The sequence below is a fragment of the Uranotaenia lowii genome, chromosome 2, assembly GCF_029784155.1.
Source record: "Uranotaenia lowii strain MFRU-FL chromosome 2, ASM2978415v1, whole genome shotgun sequence".
Classification (NCBI taxonomy): domain Eukaryota; kingdom Metazoa; phylum Arthropoda; class Insecta; order Diptera; family Culicidae; genus Uranotaenia; species Uranotaenia lowii.
This window is the reverse complement of record NC_073692.1, coordinates 318,433,039-318,445,413: the sequence shown is the minus strand read 5'-3', so window position 1 is coordinate 318,445,413 and position 12,375 is coordinate 318,433,039. Positions and strand designations below refer to the sequence as shown.

Here is a 12,375-nt window from a genome sequence, read left to right as displayed (position 1 = left end):
CTGAGAACTATATTTGAGTCACGTTACAAGCTTTCCAAAATTATAAATTTTGTAAAATCAGTTAGGAAACAAGAGAGTTTTAGCGGAAAAGGTGTGTTAGGGGTCATTTAACCCCCGGCGGTATAAAAAGGTATACCACATACGCATTTCGAAACCTACAAACTTTAAAAAAATATTTTTATGAATAAATATGTGCATTTTGATACTAATAATAGTCATGAAGAAAAATTTGCGAAAAAACAATTTTCAAAGGAGTTACAGTCATTTGAAGTTCAAAAAATGTCATTTGACCCCCTCCGGTACAAATAGTGTTAAAAAGCTTCGGCTTTGAGGTATTTCTTTTTAATCAGATTTATTTTGAAAACCTTTATCCCGATCATTCAGTGTTGGCGAAGCCCCTCGTAAGCTGGATGAAAATGAGATGTGAGTCCCAGGCTCTCGTATTTACATAGTTGTTTAGAATGTAGCAAAAGCGGAATGTCATTATGAAAAATCTGTGAAATTGGAAAAACGTGTTCACAAAGTAGTAGTTTGGCAAATCTCGAATTTATTGGAAAATCTAGTTTAAATCCGGTTATATTCAGTTATATTTTCTGTATGAAAGTGTAGGTAATCGAGAGGATTTATTCAAGTGTTATTTTTACCTTAACTTTTACCTTTATAGTTGGGAATTTTGGCCTTAATTTCTGTAGCAGCAAGTCGTGAAAAATTGTCATCTGCTCTAACAGATTTTGGTAAGATTTTTACCAAAAATAAATCTTAGTTAAATTTATTAGTCAGATATAGTTAATCTTACATTAAAATCTACTAGGAAGTGCTGATTGACCCAAAACGACTCATCTGAAAATCAAAGATATAACCTCAATCTATATCCGCTGGCATTTCCGTTATTACAAAGGCACTTAAATGTAAGTTTCTGAAATCTATTATTAATTAAGTTCACAATTCTGAAAAATTATAAAATTTTAGCTTTGAAGCAACTTGCTATCAAAATAAGTGTTGCTTATTTACTGCCTTGATCCGAACAAATCTTCAAAGATTTAATGATCATGAGCAACATGGATGCAACCAGCGGTCAACCGAAAGTATCGGAAAAGCAGTACAACTGCAAAATGTGTAGCCTTCCTGACTCTGCAGGCAATCTCGTCGGTTGTGACACTTGTGAAGCATGGGCTCATTACCAGTGTGCAGGAGTGACGGATTCTATTGCAGATCCGAATCGTTCGTGGAAATGCGAATCTTGTAGAGCCAGCCGGGAGAAAAATAAGTCTCAGCAAAGTCAGGCAGCTTCTTCAATTCATTCCAGGAGTATTAAACGTTCGGCGAGATCCGAACTAAATCTGCAAATGCTCCAGGAGCAAAAAGAACTTCAACTTAAAGCCCTTGCTGAAGAAGAAGCAGCTATTAAGGAAAGTTCAAAAAAGGAAGAAGAGTTGAGGAAAAAGAGGGTTCGTATTGAGGACGAATTCATTCGGAAGAAGTACGGCAGTCTGAATGACTTTGCGGAAGATGGCGACAGCAGAAGGAGTCGAACGAGTACCCGAGCAAGCAGCAAAAAGGTTGTTGATTGGTTACCAACTGTAGATCCAAAAGTAGGACTAACTGAATGGGAGTTACCACGTCAACCTCAGCTTGGCCGAGCCAAATCGTATTCGACTGCAGATGAAATTGGACAACGAAATGTAGCACCAGTAGTTACCTTCAATGAAGCCCACGTAGCATCAGCTGAGCATCAGTCGGAGAGCCATATTATTAACAGCCGTATAACTCCCGTTTCCGCATCTACTCCACAAACAAGAAAGTTTCCGGGTATTCAAGTTCCCCTTCCAATAAGAACACCCAAAATTGAACCAAATCTATACTCCAACACTGAAGTTGGACAGCAATTTTGTCCCTTCATTGAACACCAGCCAACAACACAATTCTCCGGTGCAGTTGAGGAGATGAGACTTATCCAGACTAATCGCGAGCCGATTATGGCTACCTTGATTTCGGGAATAGCTGTCGGCACCAAACCAAAGTACACAGGAGCCATTCCAAAAACCACTAGATTTTACACACCATCAACAGCTGCCATCGGAAAAATACACCGTCCGAAACTATCCATAGTCGACACTTTTGGCCGGAATACACCAACAACAAACCCTTTTCCAACATTTTCGCTAAGTCAGCCCACTGTGACACGTAATAACACAGTACCACATTCCAGTTTAGGAGGTATGGAATCAATTTTATCGTCTGGTTTGAGAAATATTTCCTTAGGACCACCAAACACGACTGTACGTTCCACAGCTGATATGATGATAAGCACCACAAACGAACTTGCGCAAAAATCCGTTAAATTTGGATTAGCCACTCCTCAAGCCTATGCTGTTCTTCCCGAAGTGAATAGAGCAAATATAGTACCATCGTTTGCTCCCAGATCCTCCCAAGAGATGAGCTCCCATCAGCAGTGGACTAGTAGTCATCAAGGAGAATTTGATATGGGACTACCTAACCCGAATCAAATTCCACTATCACCGCAAATTGCTACTAACAATCCCAGCAGCCGAAATGCCCAGTTGCCATCTCCGAGAATGGCCGAATGTGGAACACACACGCACAGTTCCAGCCACTTCGCAGCACCTACGAAAACTCAGCTAGCAGCGCGGCATGTGATGTCTAGAGACTTACCACACTTCTTCGGTGACCCACATGACTGGCCGTTGTTTTATAAGTCGTTCTGCAACAGCACAGCCGCATGTGGACTTTCAGATGCCGAAAATCTGGATCGACTGCAAAAATGTTTGAAAGGTCGTGCTCTTGAGGCGGTGCGAAGTAAACTATTGATCCCTGACTCAGTTCCTCAAGTGATGAATACCCTCAAGATGTTGTTCGGACAGCCTGAGATTATTCTCTTTACTGTCCTGAAAAAGCTCAGAGAAACCCCCGGGCCGAAATACGAAAATCTCCAGTCGATTATAACGTTCGGGTTAGCAGTTCAAAATGCTGTGGATCATATGGTAACTGCAGATCTGACTGACCATCTTTTTGATCCGATGCTGTTGTATGAATTGGTAGTAAAATTACCAACTCCCTTAGCAATCGAGTGGGGTCGTTTCAAACAAACAAAGTTCATGTCTGAGCTGGTAACCGTGTCTTCCGATATTAGTATTCCCATCCCAGTCTCTAAAGAAAAACATGCTAAGAGCTTTTCGGAGAAATCGAAATTGTATGTGCACTCTGAGAATAGTACCATCAACAGTGACCAAAGCTCCAGCCAGGTCTTGAGAGGAAAGCACACAGTTAAAACTACCAACCCTAAAGCTCAAATTGAGAAAACATGCGTCTATTGCCAGAATCCATCACACGAAATCGCAAAATGTCAAGAATTTATATCTCTGGATCTGGACAGGAAATGGTTCTTCGTTAAGCAGAAACATCTTTGTTACCTCTGTTTAGTTCCACACAAAAGATGGCCTTGTAGATCCGGTAAGGAATGTGGCATTGGAGGATGTAGGTTACGACATAATGTTTTACTGCACGCCGATCGAAACAGTACCAACAATAGCAACATCTCCACTAGTGATAGCGCTCTCGCTCAACAAAACCATCATCATTCTTCTATATCATCTGCTCTTTTTCGATACTTACCGGTTGTCATTGAAGGCGGAAACAGATCCATCGAAGCCTTTGCCTTCCTTGACGACGGTTCGTCCTCCACGCTTTTGGAGGCCAACATCGCGAAGGAACTTGGTATTGAGGGTACCAAGGAGACCCTATGGCTTAGCTGGACAGGTAATGTGTCACGCGAAGAAAAGGGTTCGCAGCGAGTCTCGGTTTCAATTCGTGGTAAAGGGTGTAAAACACGATACGAAATTGGAAACGTCCGAACAGTGAGTCAGCTGAAACTAACCAGTCAAACCATCGATTACGAGGATTTGCAAAAACGTTACCCGCACTTGAAGAGATTACCTGTGATGAGCTATGCTGCAGCAACACCAGGTATCATAGTGGGACTCGAACATGTCAGCTTGTTGACCCAGCTAAAGGTGAGAGAAGGCGGACAGCATGATCTGGTTGCCGCTAAGACGCGGCTTGGGTGGTGCATATTTGGTAAACAAGGTTCGCTAATAAAACCTTATCAACAACTTCACGTACACAGCGATATAGAGAATGAGAATAAAGAGTTGCATACTCTTTTGGGAAAGTTCTTCGGAGTAGAGGAGGCGTTCGTAAGCATCAAGCCAGAATCGAAAGAGAATAAGCAAGCACTAGACAACCTTGCCCGAACCACACGACGAGTAGATGGGCACTTCGAAACAGGATTGCTGTGGAGATTTTCAAAACCAAATCTTCCCAACAGCTACCCAATGGCTATTCAAAGAAATCGATCTTTCGAAAAGCGTCTTTGCAAGAATGATTCTTTGAAAGCAGCTGTGGAGGAGCAAATCGAAAATTACCTTGAAAAAGGGTAAGCTCACCTGATCACGAAAGAGGAGCTAGCATCGTCGGACAATAATTGAGTGTGGTATTTGCCTTTGGGAGTTGTGTGTAACCCGAAAAAGCCGGGCAAAACTAGATTAATTTGGGATGCGGCTGCTCGAGTAGATGGTACTTCTCTCAATGATTTATTGCTTCCGGGACCCGACTTGTTAGTTTCTCTTCCGGCAATATTGCTTCGTTTTCGGCAGAGGAATGTCGCTGTGTGTGGAGACATCAAAGAGATGTTCCACCAGATAAGGATAAGGGCAGAAGATCGCCAGGCGCAGAGATTTATTTACCGTAAAGCTATTGAGGATCCTATTCAAATTTACGTCATGGACGTGGCAGTTTTTGGTGCTTCGTGTTCACCGTGCATAGCACAGTTTATAAAGAATTATAACGCAATGGAACACTCAAAACAATTTCCCGAGGCTGCTCATGCAATCGTTAATGACCACTACATGGACGATTACATGAAAAGTGTGGATTCGGTGGCGGAAGCAGTGAAATTAGCCAACGACGTCAAAACGGTTCATGCAATGGCTGGATTCGAGCTACGTAACTTCATATCGAACTCCTCAGAAGTGATGAGAGAGTTAGGAGTGACAAGCTGTCCAGAGATGAAATCCCTGAGCCTAGAGCCAGGACTGGCCGAACCCGAGAAACCTGAGAGAGTTTTAGGCATGACGTGGCGTCCTGGTCAGGATGTTTTTACCTTCGATACGAGCCTTCATCAGAATGTCGCGGAGTTACTCAAGGAACAAAAAAGGCCAACAAAGCGCCAAGTCCTGAAAACCATAATGAGTCTTTTTGATCCTTTGGGGCTAGTGGCACATTTTATCATACATGGCAAGATACTAATGCAGGAGGTGTGGAAGTACGGTTCTGGCTGGGACGAGTTGATTCCCGAAGAACTGTTTGATCCCTGGATTCGTTGGAGCAATATGCTGAAACAAGTAGACCGGGTCGAAGTTCCTCGATGCTATTTTAAAGGCGTTTTGAGAAGCTAATTGAAAAACGTACAAATACACATTTTCGTGGACGCAAGCGAAGCAGCGTATGCTTGCGTCGCCTATCTAAGAGCAGAAGTAAATGATGTTCCCCTTAGTGCATTTGTTGCGGCTAAAACCAAAATTGCACCCTTGCGTCCACTTTCAATCCCTCGTCTCGAACTACCAGCGGCGTTAATTGGGACAAGGCTTCTCAGCAGTATTATTGGAGCAATCGATCTTCCAATCAAAAGACGGTACCTTTGGACAGATTCCCAGACTGTGCTGGCTTGGTTGCGTTCGGACAGCAGGAGGTATCATCAATTCGTGGGCTATAGAGTTGGCGAAATACTGACTACTACTTCTATTGATGAATGGCGGCACATTCCAACCAAGTTGAATGTGGCAGATGAAGCGACAAAGTGGGGAAACGGTCCAATTTTCACCCCAGATTCCAGATGGTACACCGGTCCGGAATTTCTACGTCAATCAGAGGATGATTGGTCGATTGATCCCAAGGATGCACAACAAACTGACACAGATCTCCGAGCGGTATTCTGTTATCACGGGCAAGTAGTAGATACAACAATAGATATTTCTCGTTTTTCGACATTAGATCGGCTATTGCGGTCTATGGTCTGTGTATTAAGAGCTACCAAGGCGTTCCGGAAGCAGAAGGTTTGCGGACCAATCACGGCTGAGGAATTTCAGGCTGCCGAGAGTTTAATTTTCCACCAAGTACAGACAGAAGTTTATCCTAGGCTTGCCAGATACTTTCAGAAAAAAGCGGGACATTTCACGACAAAAAAGCGGGACACAGCAGAAAAAAGCGGGACATTTAAGAAACTCTTAAAAAAGATGAATTGTATTGCCATACAAATCAGCCAAGGTTATTTAAAGAAAGTACACTAAGATTCTTTTTAATACGGATTGATTTTGTTCAGGTTTTCTTACATGACTTCTATTTACGCTGGTTTTTGCCATAAACATGGTTATTTTTGACGGTTCTAGTAAATTAAAACCAAGGTTGTCAAACAATTCTGTGTTTTGACGATGAAAAAACCTGACGTTCTAAGATTTTATCCAAAACTTCTGTGATGGCTTTCTGTGACGCTTTTTCAATAATTTCATTATAGAATAATGTCAATTTGCGTCTTTTTTACACTTTACTTGAGAAAAATCAAATAACCATAATAATCTTATTATATTTTCCAATTCATACTTAAAAAATCAAAATGTATAACGACGTAAACAATTTAAGGAAAAACGTATGCAATTTTAAATTTTGTGGAATCTGTGAATATTTGTAAAATTCTGTGTTCTGTGACAAAGATTCAGTGATGAAAATTTGCTCAAAATTCTTTGAAATTATAGATTTATCGGTGATGTCGGCAACCTTGATTAACACGTTATTTGAGAGAAATATTTCAAGTCCTACATGTAAACAGCGAATTAAATATCATGTAAAAAACCTTTGTGCATTAACAAATATATTTCAAATTTGTTTCAAAAATTTCATACTCAGAAAATTTCCATCATTGCATACTTGACTAATTAAGTTGAAAAATATGGTGTGTAAAAGGCAGTTGAACTTATATTCTGTCGAAAATTTAGATTTATAATCATTTAGAAGCAACTTAAACAATATTTTCATCATATATACTGAAGTTATTTCATCGGTTGAACATGCTCCAAGATCGATTAATTGAGGCCAATCTTATTGTAACTTCAAAGCTTTTTAGTATTGTCTTATGTAAACTCTGAAAAAATAAAGCTTATTTTGAGAAAAATGACCTATTCGATTTATGTTTTGTGTTGTGTTGCTTATTTTGAGAAAATGACCTAATCATAAAGAGGATAAAGTTTGATTTTTTACAGTGTAAGTCTGTAAATATTTTAAAAGTTTTCCTTGAAAAAAAGCGGGACATTTTGAGAAAAAAGCGGGACAGCGGGACATTCAACAAAAAAGCGGGACATGTCCCGCTTTTGCGGGACATGTCCCGCTTTTGCGGGACGGATGGCAACCCTAGTTTATCCTGAAGAGATGGATATCTAAATCCACCCGCAACCCCCCACATGGGAGGCGCTTGGGAGCGCATGGTGCGCTCAATCAAAATCGCGATGGAAGCAGTGGCAAATCATGCACAAAATCCATGCGACGAAGTTCTCGAAACGGTAGTGTTGGAAGCTGAAGCGATCGTGAATTCCCGCCCACTTACATACGTGCCACTTGACTCGGCGGAAATGGAAGCGCTAACGCCAAATCATTTTTTGGTGATTGGAGATCAGGCAGTAACACAACCAATGAGCGAAACCTTACTGAGCGGTAGCGTACTACGGGATAGTTGGGAATTGACTCGACGACTTGTAGATATTTTTTGGACGAGGTGGATTAAAGAATATCTACCTACACTAACGAGACGTTCGAAATGGTTCGAAGCAACAAAGCCCTTGCAGCCAGGCGATGTTGTAATTATCGTGGATGAAAAAAAGCGGAACGGGTGGATTCGAGGGCGTGTACTGGAAGTAATACCAGCATCTGATGGAGAAGTTCGTCGGGCGTATGTCAGGACGCCCAATGGCGTAGGCTTATATTCAGCAGTCAGGTTGGCGCGATTGGATATCAAGGATTCCAGGGAAGACAAGGTATCGACGATCCCGGAACATCACGAAGGGGGGAATGTTGGCGAAGCCCCTCGTAAGCTGGATGAAAATGAGATGTGATGTATTTACATAGTTGTTTAGAATGTAGCAAAAGCGGAATGTCATTATGAAAAATCTGTGAAATTGGAAAAACGTGTTCACAAAGTAGTAGTTTGGCAAATCTCGAATTTATTGGAAAATCTAGTTTAAATCCGGTTATATTCAGTTATATTTTCTGTATGAAAGTGTAGGTAATCGAGAGGATTTATTCAAGTGTTATTTTTATCTTAACTTTTACCTTTATAGTTGGGAATTTTGGCCTTAATTTCTGTAGCAGCAAGTCGTGAAAAATTGTCATCTGCTCTAACAGATTTTGGTAAGATTTTTACCAAAAATAAATCTTAGTTAAATTTATTAGTCAGATATAGTTAATCTTACATTAAAATCTACTAGGAAGTGCTGATTGACCCAAAACGACTCATCTGAAAATCAAAGATATAACCTCAATCTATATCCGCTGGCATTTCCGTTATTACAAAGGCACTTAAATGTAAGTTTCTGAAATCTATTATTAATTAAGTTCACAATTCTGAAAAATTATAAAATTTTAGCTTTGAAGCAACTTGCTATCAAAATAAGAGTTGCTTATTTACTGCCTTGATCCGAACATACAGTTAAAATTTTATGCAATAACCCTAAAGATTGTTCTAGAAAACCCTGTTTCTCAATTTGAGGGACGACAAATCTCAATAAAGTGTATTTCATTTCAACAGCGAACCCCTTGCTTTTGATATTGATCTTGGCAAAATATTGTACGATAGGAAAACCAGAAAACTTCGGCCCTAAAAAACTTAAAATCGGAGGTTGGAAGATCATAAATATTACTTATCATGTGCAATTTTCTCAGAAATTCAAATATGGCTTTATTTGGCTCTTATTATTCAAAAAAATAAACAGTCAAAACTTCGTGAAACTGAATTGGATCAAAATAGTTTATCAGCCGGAGAATTGTTGGGCAAGAATTCAATGTGGAATGAATAATTCATGAAGATTGATGAACTGCCACAAGTGGAGACACATTCATCACAAATAATCCCACTTTTATGAAAAAGATTTTCAAAATTGATTAACTTTTTAAAAGATATATTCAATAAATCAGACGATCGTTCTGAAACATTCGACGTGGTTGAGTAAATCAAAGCTTTAAATTGATGTTTAGTTATTTTATAAAATCACATTTTCTTCTCAGAAGTAAAGGGGAGCAAAACAGATCGCGCTCTTTTATCCTTTCAACTGTAAATAGGCATTTAAATTTTTTTTAAACTACCATAATTCAGTTCCTTTTATGAAATTTCAATGACACAAAATTTTATGTTGGTAAGACATACAAAGAAAAAGCTCAATAAAGGTTAAATAAGGTCAAACAACACATCACTCAGATGGCTCCGGTTAAATTCAGCGGCGGATTTGAGTTTCTGAGGAAATTTCACATGTGATAAATGCTATCATAGACTCTTCGTTTGACCATTTACTTAAAAAATCGCTGGAATATATAGCTTCTTCTACGCGTCTTTAACTTCTTCGAGCTTGTGAATTTTCTTTAAAATCGTCATAAAATTGTTCGAGTAGTGTCCCATTTCAAGTTGATTTAGCATGAGATCCCCTCTTCCATAAAAAGTGAGATTCTCGAGGCTATTATACAAACCATCTCTGACTCGAAAAACTCTCGGATACAAAATTTCACTTCATTCCGACCATCCGTTTATACGTGATAGTGTTACAAAGAAGTCGCTTCCATTTTTATATATAAGACTAGCTGACTCGATGTGCTTTGCTACCCCTTACATAAAAAAAAGTTCGTTAAAGTTATAATAATAAAAAAAAAACTTCCTTTTAATTTAAGTTTCAAAATTATTCAAAAGCGAACTATTTTCATGGCATCTGAGTCTTGAGTCTCAACGTAACTAAATGGTTTGTAGGTTGAAGGAGCCACCCTTTAGAAAAAAATAGATCTTTAAAACGGCAACAAGCCAGATTTTAAGTTGATCGTTTGAATAGTTTTCGAGTAAAATGCAAGATTCTTTTGATTTCAGATTCTACTACAAAGTGTTTCAAAATTTAAATTCGCCGCCGCCCGTGGCGTAGAAGATATGGCGCTCAAGTCTTCTAAGCCAACAGTCATGAGATCGAATCTCGCTCACGGCACACAAAGTGTTCTTTCTGTGGGTGAATGGTTTTACCATTTGTAAGATGCTAGCCTACGCTTTGGTGATGAGTGCATGGAATCTCTTCGAAGAAACATTAAGTGGTACTTTTCGTTATTGTTTTGATTCTGTTGAAAAAAAAACTATAATCATATTCATTAGGTTTAAAAACTTGATTCTGAAGGGTTTTTTACGGTATTGTTTACGGTATTGCAAAAAAAAAAATGTCCAACTCATTGCAAAATTCGACTGATTTGTCGTAATAATCCAATTTGGCAAGCATCGTTGTAGAAATTTAAAACTTTGGCTGGAAAAATATTCAACTTAATGCTAGAACAACTTTTATTATGACTAAAAAATTCACGTTTCTTTTTAAGATAAAAAAAAAGAATTCAAACAGATTAAATTAATCAAAATCTAAAACATTTTTTTCAAAGTATCCAGAATTGCAATGGTAATTTTATATAAAAACCTGGCAAAATTTGGTTATTTTTTTAATCAAATTGACGACTAACAATCCGGGCGATATCCCTAAAAATTTTGTCAAAACACAAAAATTACTCAAAAAAAATCATGAGTCAAATATTGAAAAAAAAATCATCAAAACTTATCAACAGATTGCGAATTGTGGTTTAGGCTTCCAAAAAACATTTCATGATAATTTCCGCAAAATTTGTTCAAAAAATTTAGTTATGGAGGCATAGATAAAAAAAATTAAAACACATTTTTTTTTGTTTCATTTGCCTAGTGACTAAATAAAGATAATAAATCCGGGTATTTTTTTTAATTAAATCGAAGCAACCGGTGTGGCCGGATTGATCCCAATTTATTTATAAAATATGCTGGCAATCTGGCAACCAAGGCCCCCCTTCAGGGTCCAATAATGTCTAGCAAACAGTTCTTCTTTAAACTCAAAATTTGAAATTATTTAAAAAATTTGGTGAACGACTTAAGTGGATCAAGATTTAGAATCTCGACTCAGAACCAAAGCCAAAATCTTGAAATTTTATCCCAGGTTTACAATTCTTCTTCAGTTTTTTTTTTTCAAAAATGTCTCACTAGTTGATAGATATTTTAGGACTGTACTCAAAAACACTATCGAAAATTATCCACAGAACAAGTTAGTGAATGAATTTTTGCCAAAGTCCTTAGTTCCGAATATCGAATTTTCAATAAGATTAAACTCACTAAGGTTGCCAGTTCGCCCAGACTTTTCCAGAATGTTTTTACTTTCATTGCAGGGATTTCAGATGAAATAGCCCTGATTTGCCTTGTCCGGATAAATGCGAAAAATATCTGGTAAGCTTAGGTTTGGATAATTTTTTATATGCAGGTTCCAAATTGTTTTTTTTAAATCAAAATATGTTGCCTGTTTTGTTTACGCTTTATCTATTTAGGGATTATCCTTTATTTTTGTTTCATAATTTTCATCCTTAAGGATGATTCATCCCTTAACCTTTACTTTAGTTTTCACCCTCAGTATTAATAAATAAATACTGGAGTTTCTTGAATTTGGTCGTATAATGCACTTAAGGAACACACAATGCTTAAGAAAATTTATCACTATTTTTTTTCACTTTGCCTGTGATTGTGGAATCTGTATCTAGTTTACTATTTTTTATTTTCAGTTCGATTCATCATTGAGACCAAATCCTTATTCGAGTCTTCGTTTTGCATTTGAAATTTAAATTAAATAGCTACATTTTTCATGTTCGGAACTCATTATTCCGAAAAATTAAAAAAAAAATTAACAAGGGGAAGTGTTCCTAAAGGCGCATACAGCCAATTGACGATATGGCTGGAAATGGACCCTTGATTTGTATGTATGATTTTTTAAAGCAATTCTAAGCAAAAGTTTGAAATTTGTGACTTTTCCACTCTTAAAAATTTGATTAACTTTTTAATGTTAAGTAATATATATCCACTTTCTTCTGCAAAGTTGCACATCATAACGTTACGCATCTTTTGAATTCAATGTTGATTGAAAATCTTAATCCAAAGTACACTTTTTGTGAATTATATATTTTCTCTTTACAAACAATCATAGTATTACGTTATTTAAAAAAAAATCATAC

The 12,375-nt window shown here is 37.9% G+C and overlaps 1 protein-coding gene across 1 annotated transcript in view; it reads right to left on the bottom strand.

The window, feature by feature from the left end:
* LOC129744723 (nyctalopin-like) overlaps positions 1 to 12,375 on the bottom strand; it is a 481,144-nt gene that overhangs the window by 325,600 nt on the left and 143,169 nt on the right. The gene's annotated exons all lie outside the window — the stretch shown is intronic.